At 35.7% G+C, this 25,602-nt stretch overlaps 2 protein-coding genes and 3 non-coding genes across 5 annotated transcripts in view; 3 read left to right on the top strand and 2 right to left on the bottom strand.

The window, feature by feature from the left end:
- Window positions 1–17,326, bottom strand: part of LOC105228353 (uncharacterized) — a 120,142-nt gene extending 102,816 nt beyond the window's left edge. The window contains exons 1-2 of the mRNA XM_049453735.1: window positions 17,280–17,326; window positions 11,864–12,173 (exon numbers count right to left, since the gene is read on the bottom strand). The gene's annotated coding sequence lies outside the window, so the exon portion shown is untranslated. The remainder of the gene's footprint in view (window positions 1–11,863; window positions 12,174–17,279) is intronic.
- Window positions 1–25,602, top strand: part of LOC105233079 (potassium voltage-gated channel subfamily KQT member 4) — a 40,638-nt gene that overhangs the window by 2,454 nt on the left and 12,582 nt on the right. The gene's annotated exons all lie outside the window — the stretch shown is intronic.
- On the top strand, window positions 23,028–23,099 carry Trnad-guc (transfer RNA aspartic acid (anticodon GUC)). Its single transcript has one exon. It is a non-coding gene; the product is annotated as a tRNA-Asp (tRNA).
- Window positions 24,056–24,127, bottom strand: Trnae-uuc (transfer RNA glutamic acid (anticodon UUC)). The gene has a single exon. It is a non-coding gene; the product is annotated as a tRNA-Glu (tRNA).
- On the top strand, window positions 24,490–24,615 carry Trnal-caa (transfer RNA leucine (anticodon CAA)). The gene is made up of 2 exons: window positions 24,490–24,527; window positions 24,571–24,615. It is a non-coding gene; the product is annotated as a tRNA-Leu (tRNA).

Genomic DNA, 25,602 nt, shown 5'->3' with positions numbered 1-25,602 from the left:
TTCTGTTATGTAGTACATGTAGAACATGCCTTTCAAATATAAGATTTATAGTTATGACCTGTAATTAGCAGTTTTATAAGCTTGCAGCATGTTCCCCCAACTGGTTTTTTGTAATATCTAAAACTAATCAAGATATATGCGGAGTTCTATAAAAGTATATCAAAATGATCAGGTTGACGATACAAGTTGATAACTGGCTATTTGCTTGTTCGTTCGTCTTCCCTTCAGGCTCAAATTATATTAAGGAAAGGTCAAGAGTTAAAACAGCTTTACAGAATATAAATGTGGATCAAGTTCAGTTGCATTCATTCGAGTACCGCAATCGTAATAAGTCTTTACATTCGTCTAGACCACGTATAGAAGAATATCTGGTCATAATGCTTACAGCAGGCACTCAAATTAGATGGAACTGATGTCGTTTTGCTTCAATATATCTATTGTTCATTTATCTGCCGTAGTTTCTCTTAATTTCTACTATTTTCTTTAATCCGCTTTACTATAATTTGACCCACTCACACTGCTAAAATCACTTCTGTGTCAATGTTGAAGTTATTATCATAATAATTGTGGGAAGTCTTTTAATTATTCCAGTAAATTATTCTCATCATTAACCAAGTTTGTTTCTTAAGTCTTTTGTTTGAATAATACAGCAGTAATGATTTTATGTTTTTTTAATTATACACTGAACAGGGTATATTAAGTTTGCCAGGTGGTTTGTAACACTCAGAAGGAAACGTCGGAGACTTTAAAAATTATTTATATAAATTATCAGTGTGTTGAGCTGAATCGATTTAGCCATACTGGTCTGCCCATCCGTCTGTCTGTATATATGCAAATTAGTCCCTCAGTTTTAGAGATATAAAACTGAAATTTTGTATATGTTTTTTTCCTTTTCAAGAAGTTGCTCATCTGTTGGAACCATCGATATCGGACTGCTATAGCATATAGCTGCCATACAAACTGAACGATCGGACCCAAGTGCTTATATGGAAAGCTTTTTCTTTTGAAGAGATATCCTTACGAAATTTGGTATAGCTTATTGCCTAAGACAATGTTACAATCTCCGAAAAAATTGTTCAGATCGGATCACTATAGCATATAGCTGCCATACAAACTGAACGATCGCTATCATGTGCTTATATGGAAAACTTTCCCATTAGACGAGATATCTTCAAGAAATTTAGAACGAATCATTATCTAAGGTAGTATTGAAATCTCCAAAGAAATTATGCGGATCGAGTCACTATATAATTACCTTGTAAACTGCCTGATCAAAGTTAAACATTTTCTAAGATGCTAGAATCCCTAAAAAATCTTTAAAATATTTTTGCAAAATAAAATATTTTTTAACATAAACATATTTACAATTATTTCATTGTAATAAAATTAATACCGACTGATTCAAACTCTCTGAAACGCCAGGAAACTGAAAAGTTATTGAAAATGAACGACAAACCAACAACCACAAATGTATACCCACATAAAAACGTGCAAATTATGTCTGTCATAGACCGCAGCATTCAATAGCAATGATAATGAAGTGAAAAAAGTTTAAATTATGACATTTAAACGCCTGTGGACTTACCGCAGCACAAAGAGAAAAATATGCAAATTTCTCTTTTCAAAAAGAAATGCAAAAAGCTTACGCAAAAAAATAAAAATAAATAGTAAAATGCCGGCTTGACTCATATTTTAAAGTGTTAAAACACAAACACAACTTAATAAGCCGACAATGTATGATCACTGCTAACAGAAAATATACAAAAATACAGAAAATCGTAATTTAAGATATGGCAAACGCGTAAGAAAGACCAATAAGCCAATAAAAAAGCTGTCAGCTGTACAAAATTCGGAAAAGCAGCCTAAAAATTAAGCCAACAACATACGCATTACAACAACTAAGCATTATTATTGAAACAGTCACAAATCAGTTAAAAGCATGAATTTAATTAAAATCCAACTGGTTTGGTGGCAGCGAAACGAAAGACTTCAGCAACGAACGCGTCAATGCCTACACACTTGCGCTGGCAGCACAAAGAGACAAACGCACACATAGATATATATGCTCGCTTGTAAGTAGAAGGTTGCACAGGATGTAGCATTGGCGGCCAACTAACGAAAAACAGCGGCGTTAATGCTGCAACTTTTTGTTGTTGTTGTACGAAATGTTGCAAAAACCTATTTCGATATATAAATAATATAAATATGTGTGCGTATATCTACAGTCAAAGCAAATACTTGTACTAAGCTGGTTGCGGCCGGCGTTTGAAAAGTAGAATTGGGTCGCCGCTTTGACACAGCAGCTTTTTCTTCAAATACAAATATACTTATGTGTAAATAATATTTAAGCGCTGAGGTGAATGCAGAAAAGAGGTCATTATGAACGCAGCAACGAAAATGTGGAGTGATTGAAAGAAACCAGAAATGACAAAGTAGCCAGCGACTATCTAAAGATCGAAATAAAGTGGAAGTGTTTTGGAATTTATTGCGCACAGTTACAGTTATTGAAATGTGATGCAACAGAATGTGGTAATGGAAGCAAAAACTATAAAAAACACATTTATGGTGGAGACAAATAAAATAGTAATTTCATTGCTAAGAGTATGTCTCAATGTTAGAGAGTTTGTTAAGAGTAAGGAGCAAGGAGGAGCAAGTTGGAAGTGTGAGTGGAAGCAAAAAGCAATACACCCATACTAATAAGTGCCGAGATTATGATTCATAACGATATATGAGCTTGAATTTACTATTTTCAACTTATGTTGAAGTCATGTGCGGTCAAAATTGAAATTATTTCTGTTGGTTTGTGAGGGTTTGGTGAAAGTATTGACTGTTTTCTGTTATTTTCGGCACAAAACCGCAATATATAGGGTAGTCGAAAAAATATTTGCGTATTTCCATTCAAACTTCAACTTATTTTTTTATAATTATAAAAAACTTTAATGAACCAAAAATATATCATTTTGGTCAACACTTCTTGCCATTTTTCCGATAGAGGCATTATTCCATCAGTGTGGAGCTTTTCCGATTTCTCGGCGAAAAACTGCGACTAGTAATTTTCACACGCTTCTCTTAAAGCCAGCTTTACTATATTAAGGGAGTTCTCCATTGACCGAAACAAATGGTAGTCCAATGGCGCAAGGTCTGGGGTATATGGTGGATGAATCAAAACTTCACAGCCAAATTTTTCCAGTTTTTGCCGAGTCTTCAAAGATGTGTGTGGTCTAGCGTTGTCCTGATGGAAGACGAAGCCCTTTCTGTTGATCACTTCAATTATGAAAATCAATTTAAATTGAAAAAATCAGACTGAAATGATGTTATCTGAGAATCTCATTTTTATAATTTTTTACAAATCGTTTTTGAATAGTTACATAACATAAATGTGTTAAAAAAGAACGCATAGCTTAAGAGGCAAAAAATGTACCCAAAAATTAACCCACCAGAGATCATTGTTCTACATTAAAAGTAGATTAATATGTAAACCTGTCTTTATTCTATATTATATTTCTATATTATATTCTAAGCCGTAACCCCACATATACTGTTTCAGACAAAAACAACTTAAAGTCACACTAATGGATAGACAACTGCCTGAGCAAATAATTGCACGTAATCAGTCAAGTCCACTGATAAATGTATCTGTTCGCATCGTTAATTGCAAGCCATAACTCCATAACTATGTAAAGTGCTCTAAATAACAACAAACGAGTCTTGTTCAAAGGGTGAGGCAATCTTTGGTCGGCTAAGCAAAGAACACATATGTACATGCATTCTGCAAACGCTTTGTTCATTAATAAATTTTTCCTGTTGTTGTTATTTGCTATAACAAATTCCCGCCTTGCCAGAGCTGCAACCCAATTTCATGCAGCAAACATGCCTCGGTAACCTCAATTCTTATCACGTCGCCACCAGCGCAACACGTTTTTATCAGAGGCAAGAAGAAGGCAAATAAGAAAGTACGGAAAACGGCGGCGGAAGATATTAATGGTCTGCAAATCTCGTTTTTGCAGCAAGTTTACCTACTTGTTTACTAAACTGTTCGATTGGCGTGCACACACATGGTAATTGCATAACAAATGTGTAAGCCTGCGACACTCTTCAGTGTGCTTATCTAATTGCGGCGGCCACAAGATCGCCGTGAGAACGTCACAACCGTTAAGTCTTTTATACGAAGTATGCTGAAATAATTCACAATTAAGTTAGCTGGAGTAAAGAAATTATGTATAAACAGGTTCGTAATAACCGATCTTCTGGGTAAATATGCTCTTAAGCGTTGATTAGCACATAAATTACGCCAGAAAAATCTCAAAACTTATGATTATCTACTTAGACGTATGCAAATAAACATTACAAAATTCAAATGGTGACGGGCAAACATTTTTTAGATTGAAATTTATTAGCTTAGATTCGAATTAGATGACCGCAGCATTGTGTATTAATGTTGGTTAGAGAAAGGCGGTTTTTGAATAAAAAAATTATAATATTTGAAAATAACTGAGGTATAATATTTATGAAAATAATGAAAGGAATTAATAGAAATTGAACGAAGCGGGCCGGGATATCGGTCCAAATGTCGGTGAGAGGTGTGGCAGCTACTACCGGCGGGCACAGCGATCGTAAGAACTGTGACGCCAGCGACAACACCTCCACTGCAACGGGAGCAGGTTGCGGGGATTGTAGTGCTACTGCCAAACTAGCTTTACAGCGCACGGGTGCCACAGTCCATGACGACTCGGACCAAGAAAGCGCTGTTAGCATAAGCATTGAAATGAAAAAAGAACTTCCATTAGAAGGAAAGCAAGTCCATCCTGACAGACGAAGAAGTGAATCAGCTGGCTTGGCCTAGAGAGGAGGTGAAGAACGATCGGACCCACTTTGCCACTCGTAATTGGTGTAATGCCTCGAACCTAGCGTATGCTAATCCAATTAGAAGCACAGGCAATGCTCAACGGAGAGCGAACCTGAGGCGCCCTCGAAAAAGATCGGGCAATATTCAAAACAGCGGCGGCGGCCAATCAGATTGTGAAACGGCATTTGAACATCACGTTCATAGACCGAACGGCGCCGAATCGACTTTCCGCGGTTTCGTGTACACTCTTAGCTGTTAGACTGTCATATTTTCTTCACTGCGTACCGGACGTGGTGTATTCGATTGAATATTATCAGATACTGAATGCTGGGCCTCAAGATGGGTGACGGTGTTGCGAATAGTACGTAATCAGTAGGACGATTATGTTGACCATAAGTTGATCGAAGTGTGTGGAACACATTTTTTTCAGAACGTGAATTTTTTAATAGAGTTGAAAAAAGGCCATTGAAAGTACCTCTACTTGGATCAGCCGTTTTAGGAATTCTGGGCTAGATTGGAGACAAACAATCAGAATCTGTATTTGCGAGATCGAAAATTAAAAGCAATCAAAGAAAATATCTATGAAGGTTGTAAGTCTAAGAATTTTTCTCTAACACATTATCCTTCTACCTCTCTCAACTCAAGGCAGGAAATATATCTAGGACCGACGGTTATGAGCTTGGTAGATACAATATTTTTGTATGTTTACACTCAAATTTCCTCGAAGAAAATAGTAGTATAGTTTAGAAAGATATAATCCGTTTGATGCTTTCATGGAGAAATTAACTGTCCATCCTGCTTTGTCGTGGAAAGGAGTTTATGACAAGATCATACGTACGAGTATATTGGTGTTATCTACAGCATAAAAGAAAGACTTGCTTGAAAATGGGTATGAAAGTAGAAAAGTGTAACTTTAAGAACAAAACTGTTATAACTTAAGTCGTAGTCTATCTTTGCATATTTAATTAAAAATAAAAATTAAAAATATTTAAAAGTATAAAAAATGTTGAAATATTGGTTGTCGAAAAAGTCTTTTCGTATTTCTAATCAGACTTCAACTTTTTTTTTATATTTGTAGTAATATTCTAGGTCAAATTTAAGCCGCAAATAACTATTCGGTTATGGAAAATTCCAAACATTAGAAAGTGTTCTGCTACTAGCCGTGATTACAAAACAGCAGCAGCTTTTCAAGCGTTTTAAATAAATTGGATATGAGAAAAAAAGATACACGCTATTGTTGAAAGACAAGCAATAAACAACGGACAAACAATGTCACAAAGCGCGTTGGCCTCCAGAAGGTAAAGCGGCGTCTGCGACTGCGCAGCATACAAAGGCGGATTTAGAAGTGTAATGTGAAATGAATGAGAATTGGCTAAAGGTAGCACTAAAGTTCGAGGCGACTTTGTATGAGTAACATATTTATATATAAATGTGAAAAGTTGTCTAGCTGCATCGCTTGCAACATGCCGGCAACTTATTAGTAGAAATGAATTGTTGGAAGATATAGAGATGTGCGCATATGCGGAGACTGGGTCAGCGCGCTATGTCAAATTATATTAATTTATTATTATGTGCATCTGTGTATTTATGTATAGTTATTAAGCATATAAGATAAAAAATTGTGTTTAAAAACACATGTCAACTTATAGACAATACAAAATGAAAATGAAATGTTAGTAAAATATGGTATAGACGAAGAAATGGAAATTTGAAAAGTAAAATCTTAGCAGTTTGCATACACATATATGTATATATATATATATATATATGTACATGTGTATAGTCTAGTGATATATTGGTAAAAGTTGAAATGTAATATGCAATACAATAGCAGCTCGAACAATGGCAGCTCATTTGTTGCAGTGACACGCTTTCGACTTACAGCTCATTTTTCATTTAGCTGCCAAGCGATGAGCGGTCAAGCTGGCGTTGAAAGCTTAACAAGCCGCACTCACCTCTGACATGCAGGCGTTTTGGCATTACACAGCGTTGGCAACAGCTTTATCAACAAAAAGCAATGAAAAGCAATAACAAATTAAACATGCAGTTATTGATATTATCATAGAATACAAGTAATTTTGTATTTTTTGAAAAAAAAAAATTAAATTTGACGGAAGCGCGCTGGCTGTTGTATATATTCATCCGTTTGCCAATTTCCTACCTGACATTGAATTGATGGCAAATAATTTGGCAAAAAAGCCTATCAATGATTATTTCACTGTCAAGCGTCCACACATATTATATTCCGCGCCACAACACCACCGTTAACATGCAACACTTGCTACACAATACACTAAGCCGCTAATATAACTGCCACTGCCAGCTTGCCAACAGCAATTTCGGCCATAAATCTTCTCTTTTATTATTATACATATATTCCATACATTCACACATACATTTGTCTACACATGCAGTGAAGCAGCATAGAACAGCAGTGTAGGAAAATAGAAATAAAATGTGTGTCAATGCTGCCGCGGCGGTGAGACCCGGCGGCTGCTTATTAAGATGCAATACGGAACACAAAGCTTGCCTTGCAGCTATACACGCACACTCACACTTACATCCATTCACATATACATACGTGTGTGTTTATGTTGCTGCTTATAATTATCATTCCACAGCAAATGATCAATTTCTGCATACAGATGTGCATTATTGTGTACAGTTAATTGCATGTTCCGGCTTCTAGCGTTTGTTTTATAGCATTTTATGTACTTTATCAAATAATTTGCATAGCCTCGTTCAAACAAAGAGTCTTCGCTAACAACGAGTTGCTTGTATTTATATCATTTTTCCATTTACGTGCCCATAAAAATGCTTGCAGAAATTTTTGTTTGCTTTCATAAGCAAATTCTTGCTGTTAACTACAGCAGGAGAGCAGCTTTGCATCGTTTTCTTTAATAAAGTGGCTATAAATCAATAGTATTGCAGTGTAAATGCAGCGAAATTGTTATGGCTCTCTCTCTTTTCTACTTCCTTTCCTTTCCTTTCCTTCCCTTTCTTTCTTTCATGTCGTAACCCATCTTATCATAGCACACACTAACCTATGTATATTGCCATAAATTTAACTTAATCTAGGTATCCGATCTATCCTTACCTATTCCAACCTTTCCTAATCTATACGATCTTAACCTATCGTATCATAATCCTATTCTCTTATCCTATCCTGAACCGTTTCTATCCTAGCTATTATAAACAGTCCCATCCTATCCTAATCTGTCGTAGCCCCTCATTATCTGTCATATCCTACTTCAATCTATCCTTATCTGTTCCAGCTACTCCTAACCTATACTGTCCTAACATACCGCAATCTATTCTAAACATTCCCATACTATCCCTACCTATCACTATCTATTAACTATAACCTACATATACTATCCTATCCTACATATTCTAACCTTTCCTATACTAGGTTTCAAAAATTTCCCTACGCTACACTAACCTATAACAATTTTTCATAGCCTAGTTCGATCTATTCTAAGCTATTCTAAACTCTTCTAACCTGTGCTATCCTAACCTATCAAAATCTATCATATCTTACTTCGATCTAAGCGTACCTATTCCAACCACTCCTATTATATCCTATCCTAAGATACCGCAATCTATTATAAACATTGCCATCCTATCCCTAACTATCACAATCTATCATAATATAATCTATCCAATCCTATTCATAGGATAGATCTCTCCTATTCTAGCTTTCATAAACTTTCCTATCCTGACCTAACCCCACCTATCTTATCCTATTCTATGGTTTCATACCTTTGTAAGCTTCATCAAAGCCAAATCTATACTTTTATCGACATTTAAGATCTTTTTCATTACGAAAACTTTTTCATAACGAAAAAATACATGGACATCTATGTATATGCCACACATGATCTTTCCAGTCTAGTTTCACTATTATTCAGTGATATAAGCGACATGTCAATTTGAAGAGGAAGTAATTTATTACCGAAGCAACATGTTTCCACCATTGGATGGACGAGTTTTGCCGCCAGCAGTGAATATTTTTAGTCAGATTATCTAACAGACGTTAAACTCGTGGCTGACACAAACAAATTCCTGAAATGAGTGCGTCTAAAAAGGACTACACGACTGCTCTCCTTGGCTTGAACTGGTTCGAATCTGCCGAAATAAGTGGAAAGCTCAGTGGACATACGATTTTTCGCTGGAAATGCCTTCGAAGCATACCAGTGTGGAACGGTATGTAGTTACTTGTACGCATGTCTATTTGAGCCAACATAAAAATCACATCAACCGTGCAACTTTATCAACAACAGCATGCTCGGCTCGCTTCATTGGTCAGCAAAGCAAAGCGCAATTGCAACAGGCTTGCAATTAAACTGATATGCATACAAGCACATATATTTGTATATACATATGTATAAATATATTCACATATGTATATATTCATATAAGTACATACAAGTATATGGACGCTTGTTTGTGCAACGTTCGAGAGAAAGAGATCATTGAACGCTCATCTGGGCGACAAAGGTACAGGCAGCGGTCAAACAAGCCAAACCTAACCGACAAATCAACCAAGCGTTGCAAGTATGTTTATATGTATCTACATAGATATGGTATGTTACCAGCAACGAGTCCAAACCGATAGCACATTGATTAGTACGACTTTCACCGATCGCTTGACTCAAATGAGCATGCCATGTGAATATATTTGAAAATAAAATATTAAATGGAGATTTAATGTCACTATAAAAGCAGTTTTTGCAACAGCATTACATATATGTATATTTGTATGTATTGTTAGTGGCTGCAATGCGGGCGTAGCAAGGTGTAATTAGAGGCAACGGATGTTTTGTTGCAACCCCGATAATATAATATTAAGTTGTTTCGCTGCAGGCAGAGAGGAGAAGAGGAGGAGTGTGAAGCGACCATATGAGGAGGTTTGCATAAGTATATAAAGTAGATACTTGCATTATGAGACTAATGAAAAATTATTTCACAAATCTTATGCTAAAAATAGGAAAGTCTACTATTCGAAGCTACTTTACATAAGTTGCTATTAAAGTGTTTATGGCAGTTAGTTTTAAAACAAAACATTTTCGAACTTATGCTTGCGCTAAAAACTGATTTTATGTATTGATCAAACCATAAAATATCGATAAATATCACCCAATATATAGAATAATTTTATCGATAAATAAAAAAAAAATATAAAATGTATTTACAAAATATGTGAGGAATGAGTAACATCTTCATGATATTCGATTAAATTTCGATATAGATTTATCGATAATTTTATATGTTTTATCGATAAATTTATTGAACGTATCGACAATTTTATATACCTTATCGATACATTTATCTAAAATTTATTTAACGTTTATTGATAAACTATACAGAATTATCGATAAATTTTTAGAATTCTGTTGAGACTATCAAAGGCAATTGATAAACAGTATCGATGAAATAAAATGCTTACAAATTGCAACTAGTAATACATGACCGAAAATATATACATATACTTGTATTAACAAATATTGAGAAAGCTAAGGTCACATTACAAAATGATGATTATCGATAAAAAAAATGATAATATGGACACAATTTTTTTCTAATGTATGATGATTATGAAATATAAAATCGAAAAAATAATATATATACCATTAAGAATCGATAATTAAATGCATAAATAAGTTAATAAAAATTAAATTTTAGCTCACTAATATGAAGGGGAGGAAGAGAATTTTGTCAGAAAAAATAATCGGATTGATCGATTAAAATAAAAGTCGAAATTTTGCTTTTAAAAGGAAAAAAGTGAAAGATGAATATTTTGAAACAAATGTTTGCATTTAAGTGAAGAAAATTAATCGATATATTCGGATGGATCGATCAGCATAAAAATATCGACATGTTAATCGAAATATCGATTAAACAAAATTTAGTAAAAATATTGCAAAAAGAGCTTTTTTAATAAAAATTTTTAAATATGTATAAACTTCCACAATATCAACCACATTCTAAGCATCGATATTATTCTGCGATCGCCGTTGTTATCTACTACCGTTTATTGCTAAATTCTTGGTAATTACCTTGTAGAGATGCGTAAACATTTTATTAACTACTTTAGATATGCATTGGTTGATTAGCTTAGTTATTATAGTTTTACACGAATATTATTTGATTTTTTATCAGCAAACGACGGAAAAGAGTCTCTGCCTTAACCACAATACTATCTTTTCACAACACGACTAAATTTTGCGGAATCGTAAAAAATTAGCCATAAAAATAATAACACAGTCGCTTGCGTTGTGGATACGCTGGCATTTCCTGTGGAAGCATTTTTTCTCGTATGAGCAAGTGCAATCGAACAATACACGCATATAAGGGGGGCCAATGCACCAACTAAGCACCACTTTTACTTTTGTTGCAAGTCATTTAATTGATTTGTGATGAGAGCGTGTATTTTACGACTTACTTGATTGTACGATATGCAACATTTCATGGTTGTTAATAAATAAGTAATGATGATTATTACATTTGTTTATATAATAAGAGCCACATGCATACGGGCAACCATGCCACATATGCTTTTTATGTATTAAAATTATAAAAATTTATATATTTTTCTTCACGCATAAAGCGCTGACAGATAATTATTATGTAATATGTATAGCATGACATTTTCATAATTTTATTTTTCTAACATAAAAAGACTATATTTACAAGTGCAAGCACACATATATACAGACACTTGTGTGTGTGTTGTGTAGGAAGATGCTTGACCATGAAGTAAAACACACATGTCGTCATTGTTGTTGCAGCAATTTTGTGCTGACAGCAATTACAGTTGCCAACACTGTTATTAGCGCGTAATTGCTCTAAAATAAATTGAAAAGTGGCCAGAAAGTGAGTTGTTGTGGGTTCAAAGTCAGTAAAAATGGACAGAAACAAAATTTTACTATCACTTTCCGTGTTATCCTCAAGCGAAGAGTGAACAATGTTGCCACACAAAAAAATTTAAACATTTTAATTTCGCACACTACTCACCTACTACGGCTTAAAGCAGCACCATGACAACACCGGTGACGACACGAATTTTATGCGGTTTTTGTTGCACTCAACTTTCATTGAAGTCAGGCGCTGCGGCGGATTTTGTATTGGCACTTTGTTTATTGGTTAATTACACGAAATTTATTCACAGAAATTAATCACTTATTGTTGCTGCTAATACGCATGTTGTTGTTGTTAATTTTATAAGCAATTTTTTAATTAGTATTTTGTCACACAATTTCGATTTCCAACGAGTTGCTAGTTTCATAAAAAAATTTTGTCACACACACACATAAAGTAGAAAAAACTTAAATTGAAAGAAAGTTTGTTGCGATAATTAGCACTTCATTATAGTAATAATTATGTACATATGTATGTAAAAACATTAGCGGCTTACAAGCACATTTATATATATTTATAAAGAAAAGAATGTCAAGCGCGTAACTTTTCTTCGAATTCACCTCCAGCTGTTATCAGTTCTCTTTGGAATTAGCTTTTGTTTTGTTAACTTTTAGTGCTTTAAGCCTTCGCTGAAGTTAAGCAAACATCGATTATGGATCTTTAAATTGCTTTCACTGCTTTTGGGTATGAGTTGATTATTAATACTTTTCCAAGAAAAATTGATTTGCGCATAGTTTTGACACAATTTGAGCGCCGCTCACCACAGTTTTGTATAAAATTGTAAGTGTAAACTACACAAAAATATGTTTGAAGTAAAAATATATAAAAAAATTAAAATAAAATTTTTTTTTGAACAAACAGCTCTAAAACTTTTGTAAAAATAACGATACATCGTCACCTAAAGTGCAAAAAAACGTAAAATCACTTTTCACACGATTGGAGGAAAAGGAAAAACGATATAATAGAAACCACTCATATTGAAATAAAATATAAGTTTTGGTTATAAAATGGTTATATATTGGTTATAAAATGGTTATACATTGGTTACATATTGGTTATAAATTGGTTATATACTGGTTAAATATTGGTTATGTGTAAAGGAAAGAAAGCGGATGCTTAAAATTTTATGCATACATATGCAATACATGAATAACATATGCAATATGACAAACAAAATTGTTTTTATTTTGATGTTGAGTGTATTGCCATATTCATATTGAGTCGTTCACTAAGAAATTTCGCATTTTTAGTGCAATTTAAACACGATTTTTATTGTGTAAAAAATTGTATGAAGTTATTATATATTCTCCATTTTGATCCAATACTATTTTTGGACAACTTTCGGACAAGATATAGCTTCCATGCTGACATGCTCATATAGGGTTGGATACCTCGGCTATAAACGCGTAAACGTTGCCTACGCCAATAAATAAGAAGGCGAAAAACGCAGCCAAGTGATTTGAGTTGAAGTTTCTCCCTACCAAAAAATTTTGCGGAGAGCGAAACAAATAACAGTCCGAAAGTGTCAAGTTTGTGAATATGGTCTCGAGGTGAAGAATATGGTGGGTGTGGTAGCACAGCACACTCAAGCTGCAAAAGCTTTTGACGAGTCATCAAACTTGTATAAGGTTTTGCATTATGCTGGTACACTACACCTTTTCTATTGGGGAAAAACTTAAAATAAAGGATTTCCTTTGAAATCCCGCCAAACAGACAAGATAATTATTTTTTTGGTGACTATCGGCCTGCTTACGGATTTGAGCAGGTTCATAATTTTTATACCATGATCGCTTGCGCTGCATATTCTTGTAAACAACTCACGTCGGCAGTAACACTGAGCTTGAAAAATGCACCACTTCTTAGACATTTGATAAGCAAAAGTCTAGATCAATTTCCGAGAAACCGAGAGACTCGATTGCATATATAGTATATAAACCGACGAATCGTAAGACGAGCAGAAGAGCAGACAGACGGACGGATAAATTGGCTCAGCTAGTAATGCTAATCTTTTATACTGTATGTGTTTTATAGGGTCTCGGATGTATTCTACAGTGTGTTAAAACTTTTGCGGCAAACTTAATGTACCCTGGTAAAGGTACACACATTTTTTTTTTGCAAAATCCGCTGTTAGAGAGGATGTTGGTGAAATATTTGCATTCACTTCTCTATAATCAAATCTTTACGAAAAAATTCAATTATTTTACTTTGCTAAAATTATGATAATTTGTAGAATTCTGTTGTTAACAAACTCATTGTCTTCAGAAGAACCTTCACATAATAAATTAGTCATGCATAAATACATATATGTAAATATCGCCTGCACAATAAGCATGAACTTAGCTAGAAAAAACAAAAAAAAAGAACAGAAAATTAAAAAAATATATTTTTTTTAATTTTTTTAAAAACAGAAATTTAAAATTTCAATATTTTCTTTTTATTATTTTTTTAATTTTCTGTTCTTTTCTTTACAATTTCAGTCATAATTAAATTTTCCGCCGCAAAATTTTTTTCATAACAATAATGCAGCCATACAAACTAGTTATTTTATTGGTTATCTTATTGGTAGTCTGTAAACAAATATTAGCTTGTACTCTTAACTTAATATCCATTACACTTCAGCTTAATTTCGAGTTAGAGTTTTTACATCACTTTTCTAACGGCCAATTGTCGTGGTCATTTGGCCGCAACGTAGTCGTATTCGGCTTCGGCTAGTTGTTAACCAGGCCGCCAGCAGCAATCTGCCAGCCATTCAGCGTGGTATGCATTTCTATAAAATCGGCTGCATTAAGAATGCAGTTGCGCATGCGCACGGTGTTGCTGCTGTTTACCGTTGTTGTTGTTGTTGCAATACTACACACAGTATGAGCAGCAAAATATGCTTTCGACGCTGCACAATTTGTAAGGTATGCAGCGATCGATTTTCTTTCAAACTCTCTTTTTCCGTTCATTTATTTATATATTTAATTCTTTTTTAGTTTATTTTCTCCCATTTTGCTCTTTCACTAATTCCGTTTCTATTTTGAGAAATTCTAGTTCACCGCTATGTTGGCTATCAATGGACAGCTGCACAAACAAAATTTTCTAGTTTACCTTTAGTTTGAGTAAGAATTCATAATCAGTTGCAGAATCATTCGCCAAAGAAAAAGAGGGGAAAAGCTGCAAAGCGAATTTGTTGTAGGAATTTGTGTCTTTTCATATGCAAATTTTTCATGTGGCGCATTCGTCGCGTGCGTTCTCAGTGGGCGAACACAATCGCACACATATACACACATACATATACAGCTCGTCAGCATTTGGAAGCGCTGATGTTGCGCGCATGCGCAGTTAACACCTTATTGAATTTAGTTCTTAGCGTCTTTGTGCTCATTTGACTGATTAGCGGTTCACACTCACAGTTGTAGATTTCTTTTTAGAATACTGGCAGATATGTTTGCATTACAATAGCAATGACAATCGAGCAGTTGACAGATTAAGTAATTGTTATGGGAATTAACCAACTATGACACAGAGAATCCGCTTTTCCGTTTACGAACTCTTTTCTAAATAGCGGATTCATTATAATTTTATTGCAGTTTAATATTATATACTCAAAAACTGGAATCTGTTGTTTGGTGACCGCATTTGAAAAACTATTTTCTTTAATTTCCCTTTCTATTTTGTTCTACTTAGTTTCGAACCTGTTTCCCAAAATGTGACAGCTAAGCTTTAAACCATTTCGCATGAGGCGCTAGTTAAGTTCCTTAAAAGAGTTTTATATTTATCGGGGCATCGAATTATTAAGGCATTTTAGCTCTTTATCGTTGTTTTCTCTCATATTTTACTTCATTGTTATTTTAAACCTTCACATCTTTTAAGTATCTGATCCTATAAAGCAGTATTCTCCGCCAAAGAAAAAAAATTCTATTGAGGTTTTCTAATCTAGATCTAAATTTATCGTCAACACGTTGATCACACATAGATCCCATAGAAAAACCTTTCCTAACATTTGTATTTTCAGGGCCAAAAGGTTAGATTAAGTTAGGTAGGTTAAGTTTAGTCTGGTAGTCTGGTGAGCCATGGATGGACCAGTTTTGGTTCTTTGCGACACCAGATGGAGTTTAGACACGAAGTTCTTGAGAAGTAGTCATACTTAAAATGCCTGTGCTTGACAAGAATTTCCATAGACCGTATGACCTCACTATCAAAACCTCTTCCAGTGTCTCATACTATGGCGCGAAGATACTTAGAGCGTTACCTTGCCAATGTGAGACAAGTACACAAGAGCGGTTTCATTGTTTTTCTGATGCCTTGTTCTTGACATTTTCTGTAGTCTTCTCGATTTGTCAACCACATTTTGCAGACATGTGCCGCCACCAGACAGTGACCAGTAAGTATTCCCATCATGTTCCTATAGTCCCTTTTATCGAGTGTACTTCCGATCGACCGTTTTGCTGGTAGCTCGTTCCAACGTGTTTTGAATTTCCATACAAAATTTTTTCATAAAATCATGGACTGAAATTCATCAAACTACAAATTTCCAGCCCAAATTTTTCAAAAGAATTACCTAATCCATAAAGATAATGGACTGAACTTCTGAAAACCCTTGCCAACGCTTATTTTTCTTAGTATTTGTTTAAATTTTGTCACAAGCTCTTGAGTTTAGATCTAGTATATTCTATACTCTCTGTCGTGGGCTGTTATTCTTGTAAGAAAACAATGCAACTAGACCGGCATAGAGTTCAATGGTGATGAGTGATGACAAATTGAACTTAAGAAACACCAAAAAATAAGTGATCTTTAGATATTGAGGTTAAGTTTGACATGATACAGAAGCTGCAGAAGACGAATGGTCCTTTGGTTTCTATAATTCACTGTGTCTTAACGGTTTCAAAACAGTTTCATTACAAATGGAGAGCGCGTATACAGGGTGCTTCATAAAATATGAGTAAATCACAAAATTATTATTATTTTTTTTTTTGAGAAATATATTTTTTTATTATATTTTATACACTTCTTGCACGAAAAAACTTAATTTGTGACTTCAGATCACATAGTTTCACACTGTTTCTCATGTTTTTTTGTTTTTGTTTTTAATTTTTCCAATGCTTCGCTATCCAAAGACAAACACTAAAAGTCAAAAACACACAAAATTGAAAGCTAAACACCAACGTATTTTAACGGTAACGGTAGTCCAAAATTTGTCACAACACAATCACTTTATGTTATCACGTTCAACACGCTCAAGCGCAGCGTGACACCATGTACATCTCGAGTGCTCATAACTCGCAAAACCAGCGAAAAAAGTGGCGAAAATTAACACTAGACATGCGTGCCGGCCTCTGCTTGTTGTTGTTGTCGGGCAAAGTACAAAAAATCACAACGGCCGATATGCGTTCACAAAGATACGGCGGCGCAACAATAGCGCAACGGTGTAGACCATTGTGAAGCGCTAAGCGCTACTTTAAGGTACGCTCTCCCTACTTTTCATTATTGACATTAACTCCCGGCAAACGCGAAACTTTGCTGAACTTACATTGAAGCGCTCGCTGGTTCGGAAACGTCCACACGGTTTTAGTCTGCTGCGAAGACTGATTTAAGCTGCGCTTCAAAGGCAAAGATTTGCGGCGCACAAACTCAATGAATTTGCTCTGCGACTGCTGTGGCTATGGCTGTAGCTGCTCTTGTTGTTGCTGCTGCAGCAGCTAACAGCTAGCAGCTATTGGCAGCTCAGCTTGTTGCTTATGGCTGTGTTTGCTACTATTTTACTCTTCTTGCAGCGGCCGACTGGCTCCAACTCGCTGCTCACCGCTGTTTGGAGTTGGAGTGTTGCCATAGCAGCTTGTTTTTTTTGCTGTTGTTGCATGATCTTGATTTCTGCTGTATTGGCTTTGTGCTGCATTTCATTTAGGTTTATTTTTTCTTCACCTTTTGCTCGCATTCGCTTCGATTTGCGACAAATGTACTTTGATAATTAATGTTTGTTTCGGTCTGCCTTTTGGTTTTTGGTTTTGGGTTTCTGTTTTCCCCTGTAGATTTTGCGATTTTCAACTGGCCCCGCATTTCGCTGTTGATTTGTTGCAAACACGTCAATTTAAGTGCAAATTAATTGTTGCAGGAAATTCAGCGGTTCCCAAATGTGTTCAATGGCATTTGGTTGCTTTACGCTGTTCGTGTTTGAGTGCAATTTGGCAAAGTTGCTTTGTGATTGTTGTTATTTTCAGTAAGCTGCACTTAATTGCAAGTTTTCACTATTTTTGTAGGATTATGTAAGTTGACAATTGCAGTGAAATTATTACCGTTCACACTCCTGTCTGGTGTTAGATGCCACAAATGATGCCACAAATGAATGTGGTTTGTTTTCAAAAGCATTTAAAGAGCATAACGGTATGTAGGCATAGCTTGTTCAGGGATAAAGTGATATACAGAATTTATCCGCAAAGTAATAGGACTGAGTCGATTTAAAAAAAAAAATATTGAACCAACGGAAGGCGTTCTTCGGAATAGCCTTGATTGCCGAGATGCATGCTGCTTGGACCCTCTCTGTCGTCTTAAAATGCTGCCTTTCATTGGTCTTTTCAGGAAAGGAACAAAAAAAGTCCGGGGAGGACACATCTGGGCTGTAGAGCGGCTCTTGAAAGGTTCCAAGAAGTTCCAACGTTTTCGAGCCAAATTTTGTTCAACAATGAGGCCCATTTCTGACTCAGGGGGTATGTTAACAACCAAAATTGCCATATTTGGGACGAAGAGCAACCTGAAGAGATTCAAGAGCTGCTTTTTCATCTAGAAAAAACAACGGTTTGATGTGGTTTGTGGGTCGGTGTAATCATCGGTCTATATTTTTTCAAAAATGATGGCCTTGAGAAGGTAACCGGGCAATCGTTATCGCGGCAATAGAACCGACTATTTGATGCCTGAAATTGAAGCTCGCGATATCGGCGACATTTGGTTTCAACAAGTCGGCGCCACTTCCCACACACCGCATCAATCAATGGATTTATTGAGAGAACACTTCGGTGAGCAGATGAATTCACGTTCTGGGCCGGTCGACTGGCCACCAAGATGGTATCACACCGTTAGACTTTTCTGTAGGAATATTCTAAGGTCTAAAGTCTATGCAGACAATTCCGCTTCAAATTAGGTCTTGGCGCAATACATCACACGTGTCATTTGCCAGTTACCAGTCGAAATGCTCGAACGAGCCATCGCAAATTGGACGCAATGGTTGGACCATCTGAGACGTTGATGCGGCCAACATTTGAAACAGATAACTTTCAAAAAATAAATAACAAAAAATGTTCTTTCGAATGATAATAAACATTATTCATTAAATTAGAATTGTCTGTGTTTTTTCTTTAAAAAAGTAGGGAATCTCGAACTGGAGCACTTAAAAAAATAAAATTATTTTATTATTTTTTATAATAACCATTTTTTTTTGTTTTTTTTTTTTGAAATTAATTAGATATTTAAAAATATATATGCCTTCACACCAACTATTGGCTTTACCATATTTATTCCACCACACATACAAATATGTGCATATTCGCACACACACACATGTAGGTGTGTGCTTATTCTGTATACTCGCACTAGATTTTCTGTATTCGGAGACACATATCAATCTCAGCTGCCAAAGATGCGCTAGCGCTAAATATCAAGCACGGCCAATGCAACACACACACATCCACACACACACACACAAGTGCTTTAATAGTTCTTGGCTAAAACTAGTCTTGAAATGGCACTGGCTGGCCTACATATTTGAACCATTTAAAGAGCAAGTGACCGCATAAGCTTATTACATATGAGTAGAATAAGGAATAAGTACACGACAATTCTGCATTTGTAGCTGGCTGTGGCAAAGAAAGCCATTTAAAGCGCTGCAGACTGACAGCCAGCATGATAGCACGGAAAACTTCGCACAAATGGCGAGAGAAATAAGGAGCTGTGAAACAACGCTAATGGAACAAATGAGGGAAAAAGTAAAACAAGACACTAACATATGTGAATATGTATGTATGTATGTGTGAGCTTGCCACAAAACATGTGCGCCCACAAGCTGCAACACGTACCGCCACTGGCTTACTGGCTGGTAGTTCGTAGGCACAAGACACATGTCTGTTTGTAGATTAGTAAATTCTGGAGCATTTGTAATGGTGACAATTGACAAGCGGTTTGAACTAGTATTTTGCGGTTCGCTAATTTTTTGCAACATATTTTTTTTTTTATTTTATTACTATTTTATTTTTGGTGGCAACCAGTTCAATATTCCATAGATAATATTCTGAATGCCAATCTGGGATTAGGCACACATGCATATTCATGTACGAACATATGTGTGTGTGTATGTGTGTATGAGAAGAAGATTGATGGCCATATTTAAGAGATCGCTTCAACAAATTGCATTTCTGTGCTGGCATGTGTGTATATTGATGCGGCAACTTGTGGCAACACCGCCTAGTTGAAGTTGCAACTAGAATTTAATTGGGAATTTTAATGAGTGCAACTTCTGATGGGAACATTGGCATTTAGTATTTCATGATATGGCGCTAAATGCGTGAAATGTGTTAATAGCAACGCCCATGTGCTTAGACCTCTCCCTTCTAGTGGTTGAAAATTACTGGCGACACCATAACCGGCTGATCCACAAAGCCGAAATCACTAAATTTTCCTGTGAAGTTTAAAAGTATATGAAGGAGTATAAAATATAGCAATGGGAGTGGCACCGTCCAATTTTTTGTAAAATCTCATGTTTCAGTAATTGATCGACCAATTTTGACCAAATTTTTGGTAGATAACATTTTCTTGGCTTCTTTATGACATACTTTAAAAATTAAAGAAATCGGTCTGCAGCCACGCCTAGTGTTTGTACATATGACACGCTTTTAAACTAGATCTGATTTTTTCCTTTTTGACCACTTTTTACCATTTTTCCGCTAGACACATTATTGCATCAGAGTAAAACTTTTCTGGTTTCTCGGCGAAAAACTGCGACAAGAAATTTTCACAGGCTTCTCTTGAAGCCAGCTTTAATCCATTATGGGAGTTCTGCATTGACCAAAACAAATGGTAGTCCGATGGTGTAAGGTCAGGGCTATATGATGGATGCATCAAAACTTCCCAGCCAAGCTCTTCCAGTTTTTGCGAGTTGTGTGTGGTCTAGCGTTATCCTGATGGAGGACGAAACCCTTTCTGTTGATCAGTTCTGGCCGTTTTTTTCGATTGCTTGCTTCTATCTCATCAGTTTTTGACAGTCAATTGTAGAATCAACCGTTGGACTAGGCTGAAGCAGTGGATAATTGCTTTTCAATTCCACCAAACGCTTAATTTAAGCTTTCGAGGCGTCAATCCTGTCTTTGCGACCATTTGTTAAGCTTCACCACACTTGGACTATGATTTTTTCGCACATTATTGTCGTATTTGATCCACTTTTCGTCTTCTGTTACCGTTCGCTTCAGAAATGGTTCGATTTCATTTTGTTTCAGCAAAGAATCCCAGATTTTAATTAGGTTCTTAAAATTTTTCACAGACAATTCATGTGGAACCCAAACATCGAACTTCTTTTTGTAGCCAGCCTTTTTTAAATGGTTCAAAACTGTTAAACGTTAAATGTTAAGTTCTTTAGCGTTGTCATGGCTGCTTATGTGACGGTCCTATTTTCCATAATTTCATCGACTTTTTCAACGATAGCTCGATCAGAACGAGGTGCTTTAGAACATATTATACTAAATAAACCGATTTAAGTTATTCCAAAGCATTCTAGATGATCGCGGAGACCTGAGTCGGACCAGACGTTGCTCCAGCAACCATATACTTAATTTAATGATTACCATCTTCCTACCATCTTTTTAAATTCTATAAAAATTCCATGCACATTGTATTGTATTTAAATTAACACTACTAACAATCATTCACCAACAAATCTAGCTGACCTCGCGAAAATGGTTTTGTGCACAAACAAGTTCTTGCAGCTTCGTTGTCAGAATATTTGGCGCTGTCGAATGGCGCATAATAATAGGCAGTTGCAGGGTTTCATTGCATTTTATTGCTGCAACAAGCACGCTAGACACTTTTAGCACACAGCAACGCCCCGATTCTTTTCAAAATATGCAAGTTAGCAAGCCCATCGATCGAACGTTCGATGCGTAAACAAGATCGCCAGATAAAGTTAAGATGAAGATCAGCGGCTATCAAAAGCTCTAAAGATCAACGACTAAGCTCAGCAAGCGTACCGTACTGAAGAGCAGACAGTGCATATTCTATGACCAACTTTTAACGTGATCATAGCGCTTGCGTTCACAGCTTACTTACGATCACCTAACACGTTCTACAAGTAATAATAGAGTGGGACAGAGCAGAGCTGTATGTCAAGGCATAAATATGTATGTATGTCGACACATAAATATTTATATGTCGCTTTGCAAAAGGTGTGGCAACATGAGACATATACATATGTATGTCGTATTGAAGAAGATCACTTGAACCTGCATGTTGCTGTCTGTGAATGTCATCATGCCGATTTTCTCATAAACTGTGACAAGTTCCTGTTTTTACTGTAAAAAATGTTATGTTATATATAAAGTGATCGTGCTGCGTTCGCAAATATGTCTGACTAAAATGTGCTATTACCAGCCATTTAGCCAGCTTATCATCATTTAAATATTCATTTTTCAGTCACATAAGTTTTCCATTCATTATTTTTCATTTTTTCCATTCATTAGTCTACCACAATTCACAATGGTTCGTGTTCATTGATCGGCATCGATCTTGAGCGGTTCAGTGATTATTATAATTGAGTGGCGGCGATTGACTGCTGCGATCGCGCCACAAATGAATGAGTTTTTGTTTAAAGCGTTGCAACATGCCACAGCTTATACAGAAAAGTAAGAAAACATGTGGCACGTACGATTAATGTTATTCATTGATTATTGTTTGCTTTAGAAATGGATCTTTTAATATACATATGTATGTGTACTGTAGATAGGCTATGGAAAGTAATTTAGCGGAACAATGAGAGTACTAGAAAAAAATTTAACATAATCTTCTCATGCGACAGACATTTCTTAAGTAAAAGGAAAACAATAAAACAAAATTCCATATCCTTCACAAGGATAATCAAAATCTTAATGTAATTTCTTTCAAATCCTCCCTTATTAAAATATAGTAGTCGCACACAAACACGGAAACATTTATGTAGCCAACATCCGTAGTCTAGCGTGGGTAATTATCCCTGAAATCCTTTGACTAATAAGAAATTGCTAAAATATTGCAAAATTGTGGTGTGTCCTCGGTAGTATAGTGGTCAGTATCCCCGCCTGTCACGCGGGAGACCGGGGTTCGATTCCCCGCCGGGGAGAAATATTTTGTTTGAAATATATTAGAAAGATTTGGGAACCATAATAAGCCAAGTTTTATAATGAAAGACCTCACTGCGCTGACGAAGGACGTTTTACATTGAAAATAGTTAAGCAATGATGTTAAAACGATACCCAGGATAACATATTCTACAATGGCAAAGTTCTTGGAATAAATTGAAGATCTCTCCAGAAATCATAAGAGTCATATCGTCGCGGCGCTTTGTATTTTCGTGCAGTAGAGCCACTATACAGTGGATTTTAAAAGATAATTTCAATTTCTTTTTACATAAAGTGCTTGTAACGTAAAGTTTGCTAACCGTCAGCATCGCTTGTAATAGGATCAAACTCTGACTCGAAGGGCTGACATTGAACCAGATTTCCAGAAGGAAATTTTAATGAGCGACGAGGTTAATTTAACACTACCTACCAATGTTACTAGGAATCAATCAATATAAATGTAGTTTTGATAAATATAAAGGTCTTATATACTGAGGTTAGGTTAGATGGCTGATCGATGATCTTACGTGGACTGGTATGTGTAGTCCTTTGCGAAACCGCTCGTCTTCGGACTTACATATGTACATACATAAATATAAATAATTTGTATAGACGCTAGATATTGAATACAAATGTATCCATTCCTTTTGTTGAAATATGACAAAAAATATTTTAATTATATATTGCTTTCCCTATAAGGCCTCTATAACTTTTACTCTTGACGGATTTACCTTACGTATAATATTCGTTTTCAAGGATAAATGCCTTCAATTTGCTAGCACACCTTTAACACCTCACAAAAAGATTGCAGGTGTCTAACCTAAACTCATGTATGTTTAACGTTCGATACCAAATTATGAAGAGTACAGTATTGGCCACTTCTAAATAAGAAAAAAAAATACTTCTAAATATAATGTAAAACTCTAACAGCAACAAGCAAAATTAAAAAAAAAAAATCTTCCCATACCGGGAATCGAACCCGGGCCTTCTGGGTGAAAGCCAGATATCCTAGCCACTAGACCATATGGGATATATTAACTGTACTGACCTAAACGCCCTAAACGCAACTTAATGACATCTTAACATGCACAATTGTTATAACTGTTATACATAACTCACTCAACACAATTAACAACAGTTATGAACACAACTAACAATAGTTATAAACGACAAAAGTTAAAACAAACAAGCATGTATGCGAACACTGAAGACCACGATTTTACTCTATCAATAGATAATTTAATATATTATAAGTACCAATTTTTGAAACACGTATTCTGTGCAATTGCTTTTTTGCACCTTTTTTTTATATAGAAAGGTCACAAAATATTTTTATTTAGTTCTATTTAAAGCACTTACTTGTATATGACATTTGACACATAGTTGATGACTGTCAGGATGGCCGAGCGGTCTAAGGCGCCAGACTCAAGTGCAAACTTGCCTGTTATACAAGTAATGGGTTTCTATGGAGCTTTCTGGTCCTCTCTGAGGGCGTGGGTTCGAATCCCACTTCTGACAAGAATTTTTTTTATTCATATATCTTTTAAAAGAATAATTATATTTTTTTTTTTAAATTATAATAATGAAGAGCAATTAAACTAATAAAGAACATTTTTCAAAAAAGTACAATGTAAACATTTTTGCAGCTCTTTATTTATAAAGCTGAGAAACTTGGGGTGTTATAAATGGTTGTCGGTCCAATGAGAATTACATGAGGTTACGTAAATGGCTGATTACTGGTGAGGCCACGAAGAATCCTACTTGGACTACCATGGACACTTGTTCGTTGTGAAAACCGACGCTTATCGACTAAAAGTCGAGAACCTGTCGCAAATTTATTGAGAGGGCTAATATCCTATTCCAGCCAATTCATCGGGTTCGTAAAAGCAACCTCACTTTGTCGAAAGTTGTAGAGTGGAGGTTAAAGTATCTAGATGTTTGCACCTCATCCTCCTTAGGATCAAATTTCAATATTTGCGTCCGCCAAAAACTTCAGCCTCACAGCAAAAATGCCATTAGACGGAATTCATTTAGGTGCCTATCGATGCGGCGTTATGAGCCTTGCTAAAATATAGCAGTTCCGTGAACCTTTTATGCTCCACTCTGGACCAGAAGGCTAACGCAACCCTGCTGGTTGCTGACCAACACTTGCTGAACTTGAATGCACGAAGACAGGACAACTCCTGCTCGTTCCCATCCTGATAGGATTTGGGTATGGGTGCCTTTTCTTGCAAGCTCATGGCTTTACTATTCCCGAGGATTCCGCTGTGGAAAGGCATCCAGATAAATTTAATATGCTACTGCTAGTGACTCATTGACTAGCTTTGAGCACACTGTCAGCGAACTCAAGTCCTACATCCTATATTACAGCTCTATCATTGGAGTGCCTCCTTAAACGAAGCCGCACTTCGGAGAAATACATCTATGACTATCTAGATGGCTGCCTGTTCAGATATCTGGACAGTTCCTAATTGTTGACACTGTCAATTTTGCTTGAAAGACACT

Source organism: Bactrocera dorsalis, chromosome 3, assembly GCF_023373825.1.
Source record: "Bactrocera dorsalis isolate Fly_Bdor chromosome 3, ASM2337382v1, whole genome shotgun sequence".
Lineage (NCBI taxonomy): Eukaryota > Metazoa > Arthropoda > Insecta > Diptera > Tephritidae > Bactrocera > Bactrocera dorsalis.
Note: the sequence above shows the minus strand (reverse complement) of the source record. Positions and strands in the feature narration are given on the sequence as shown.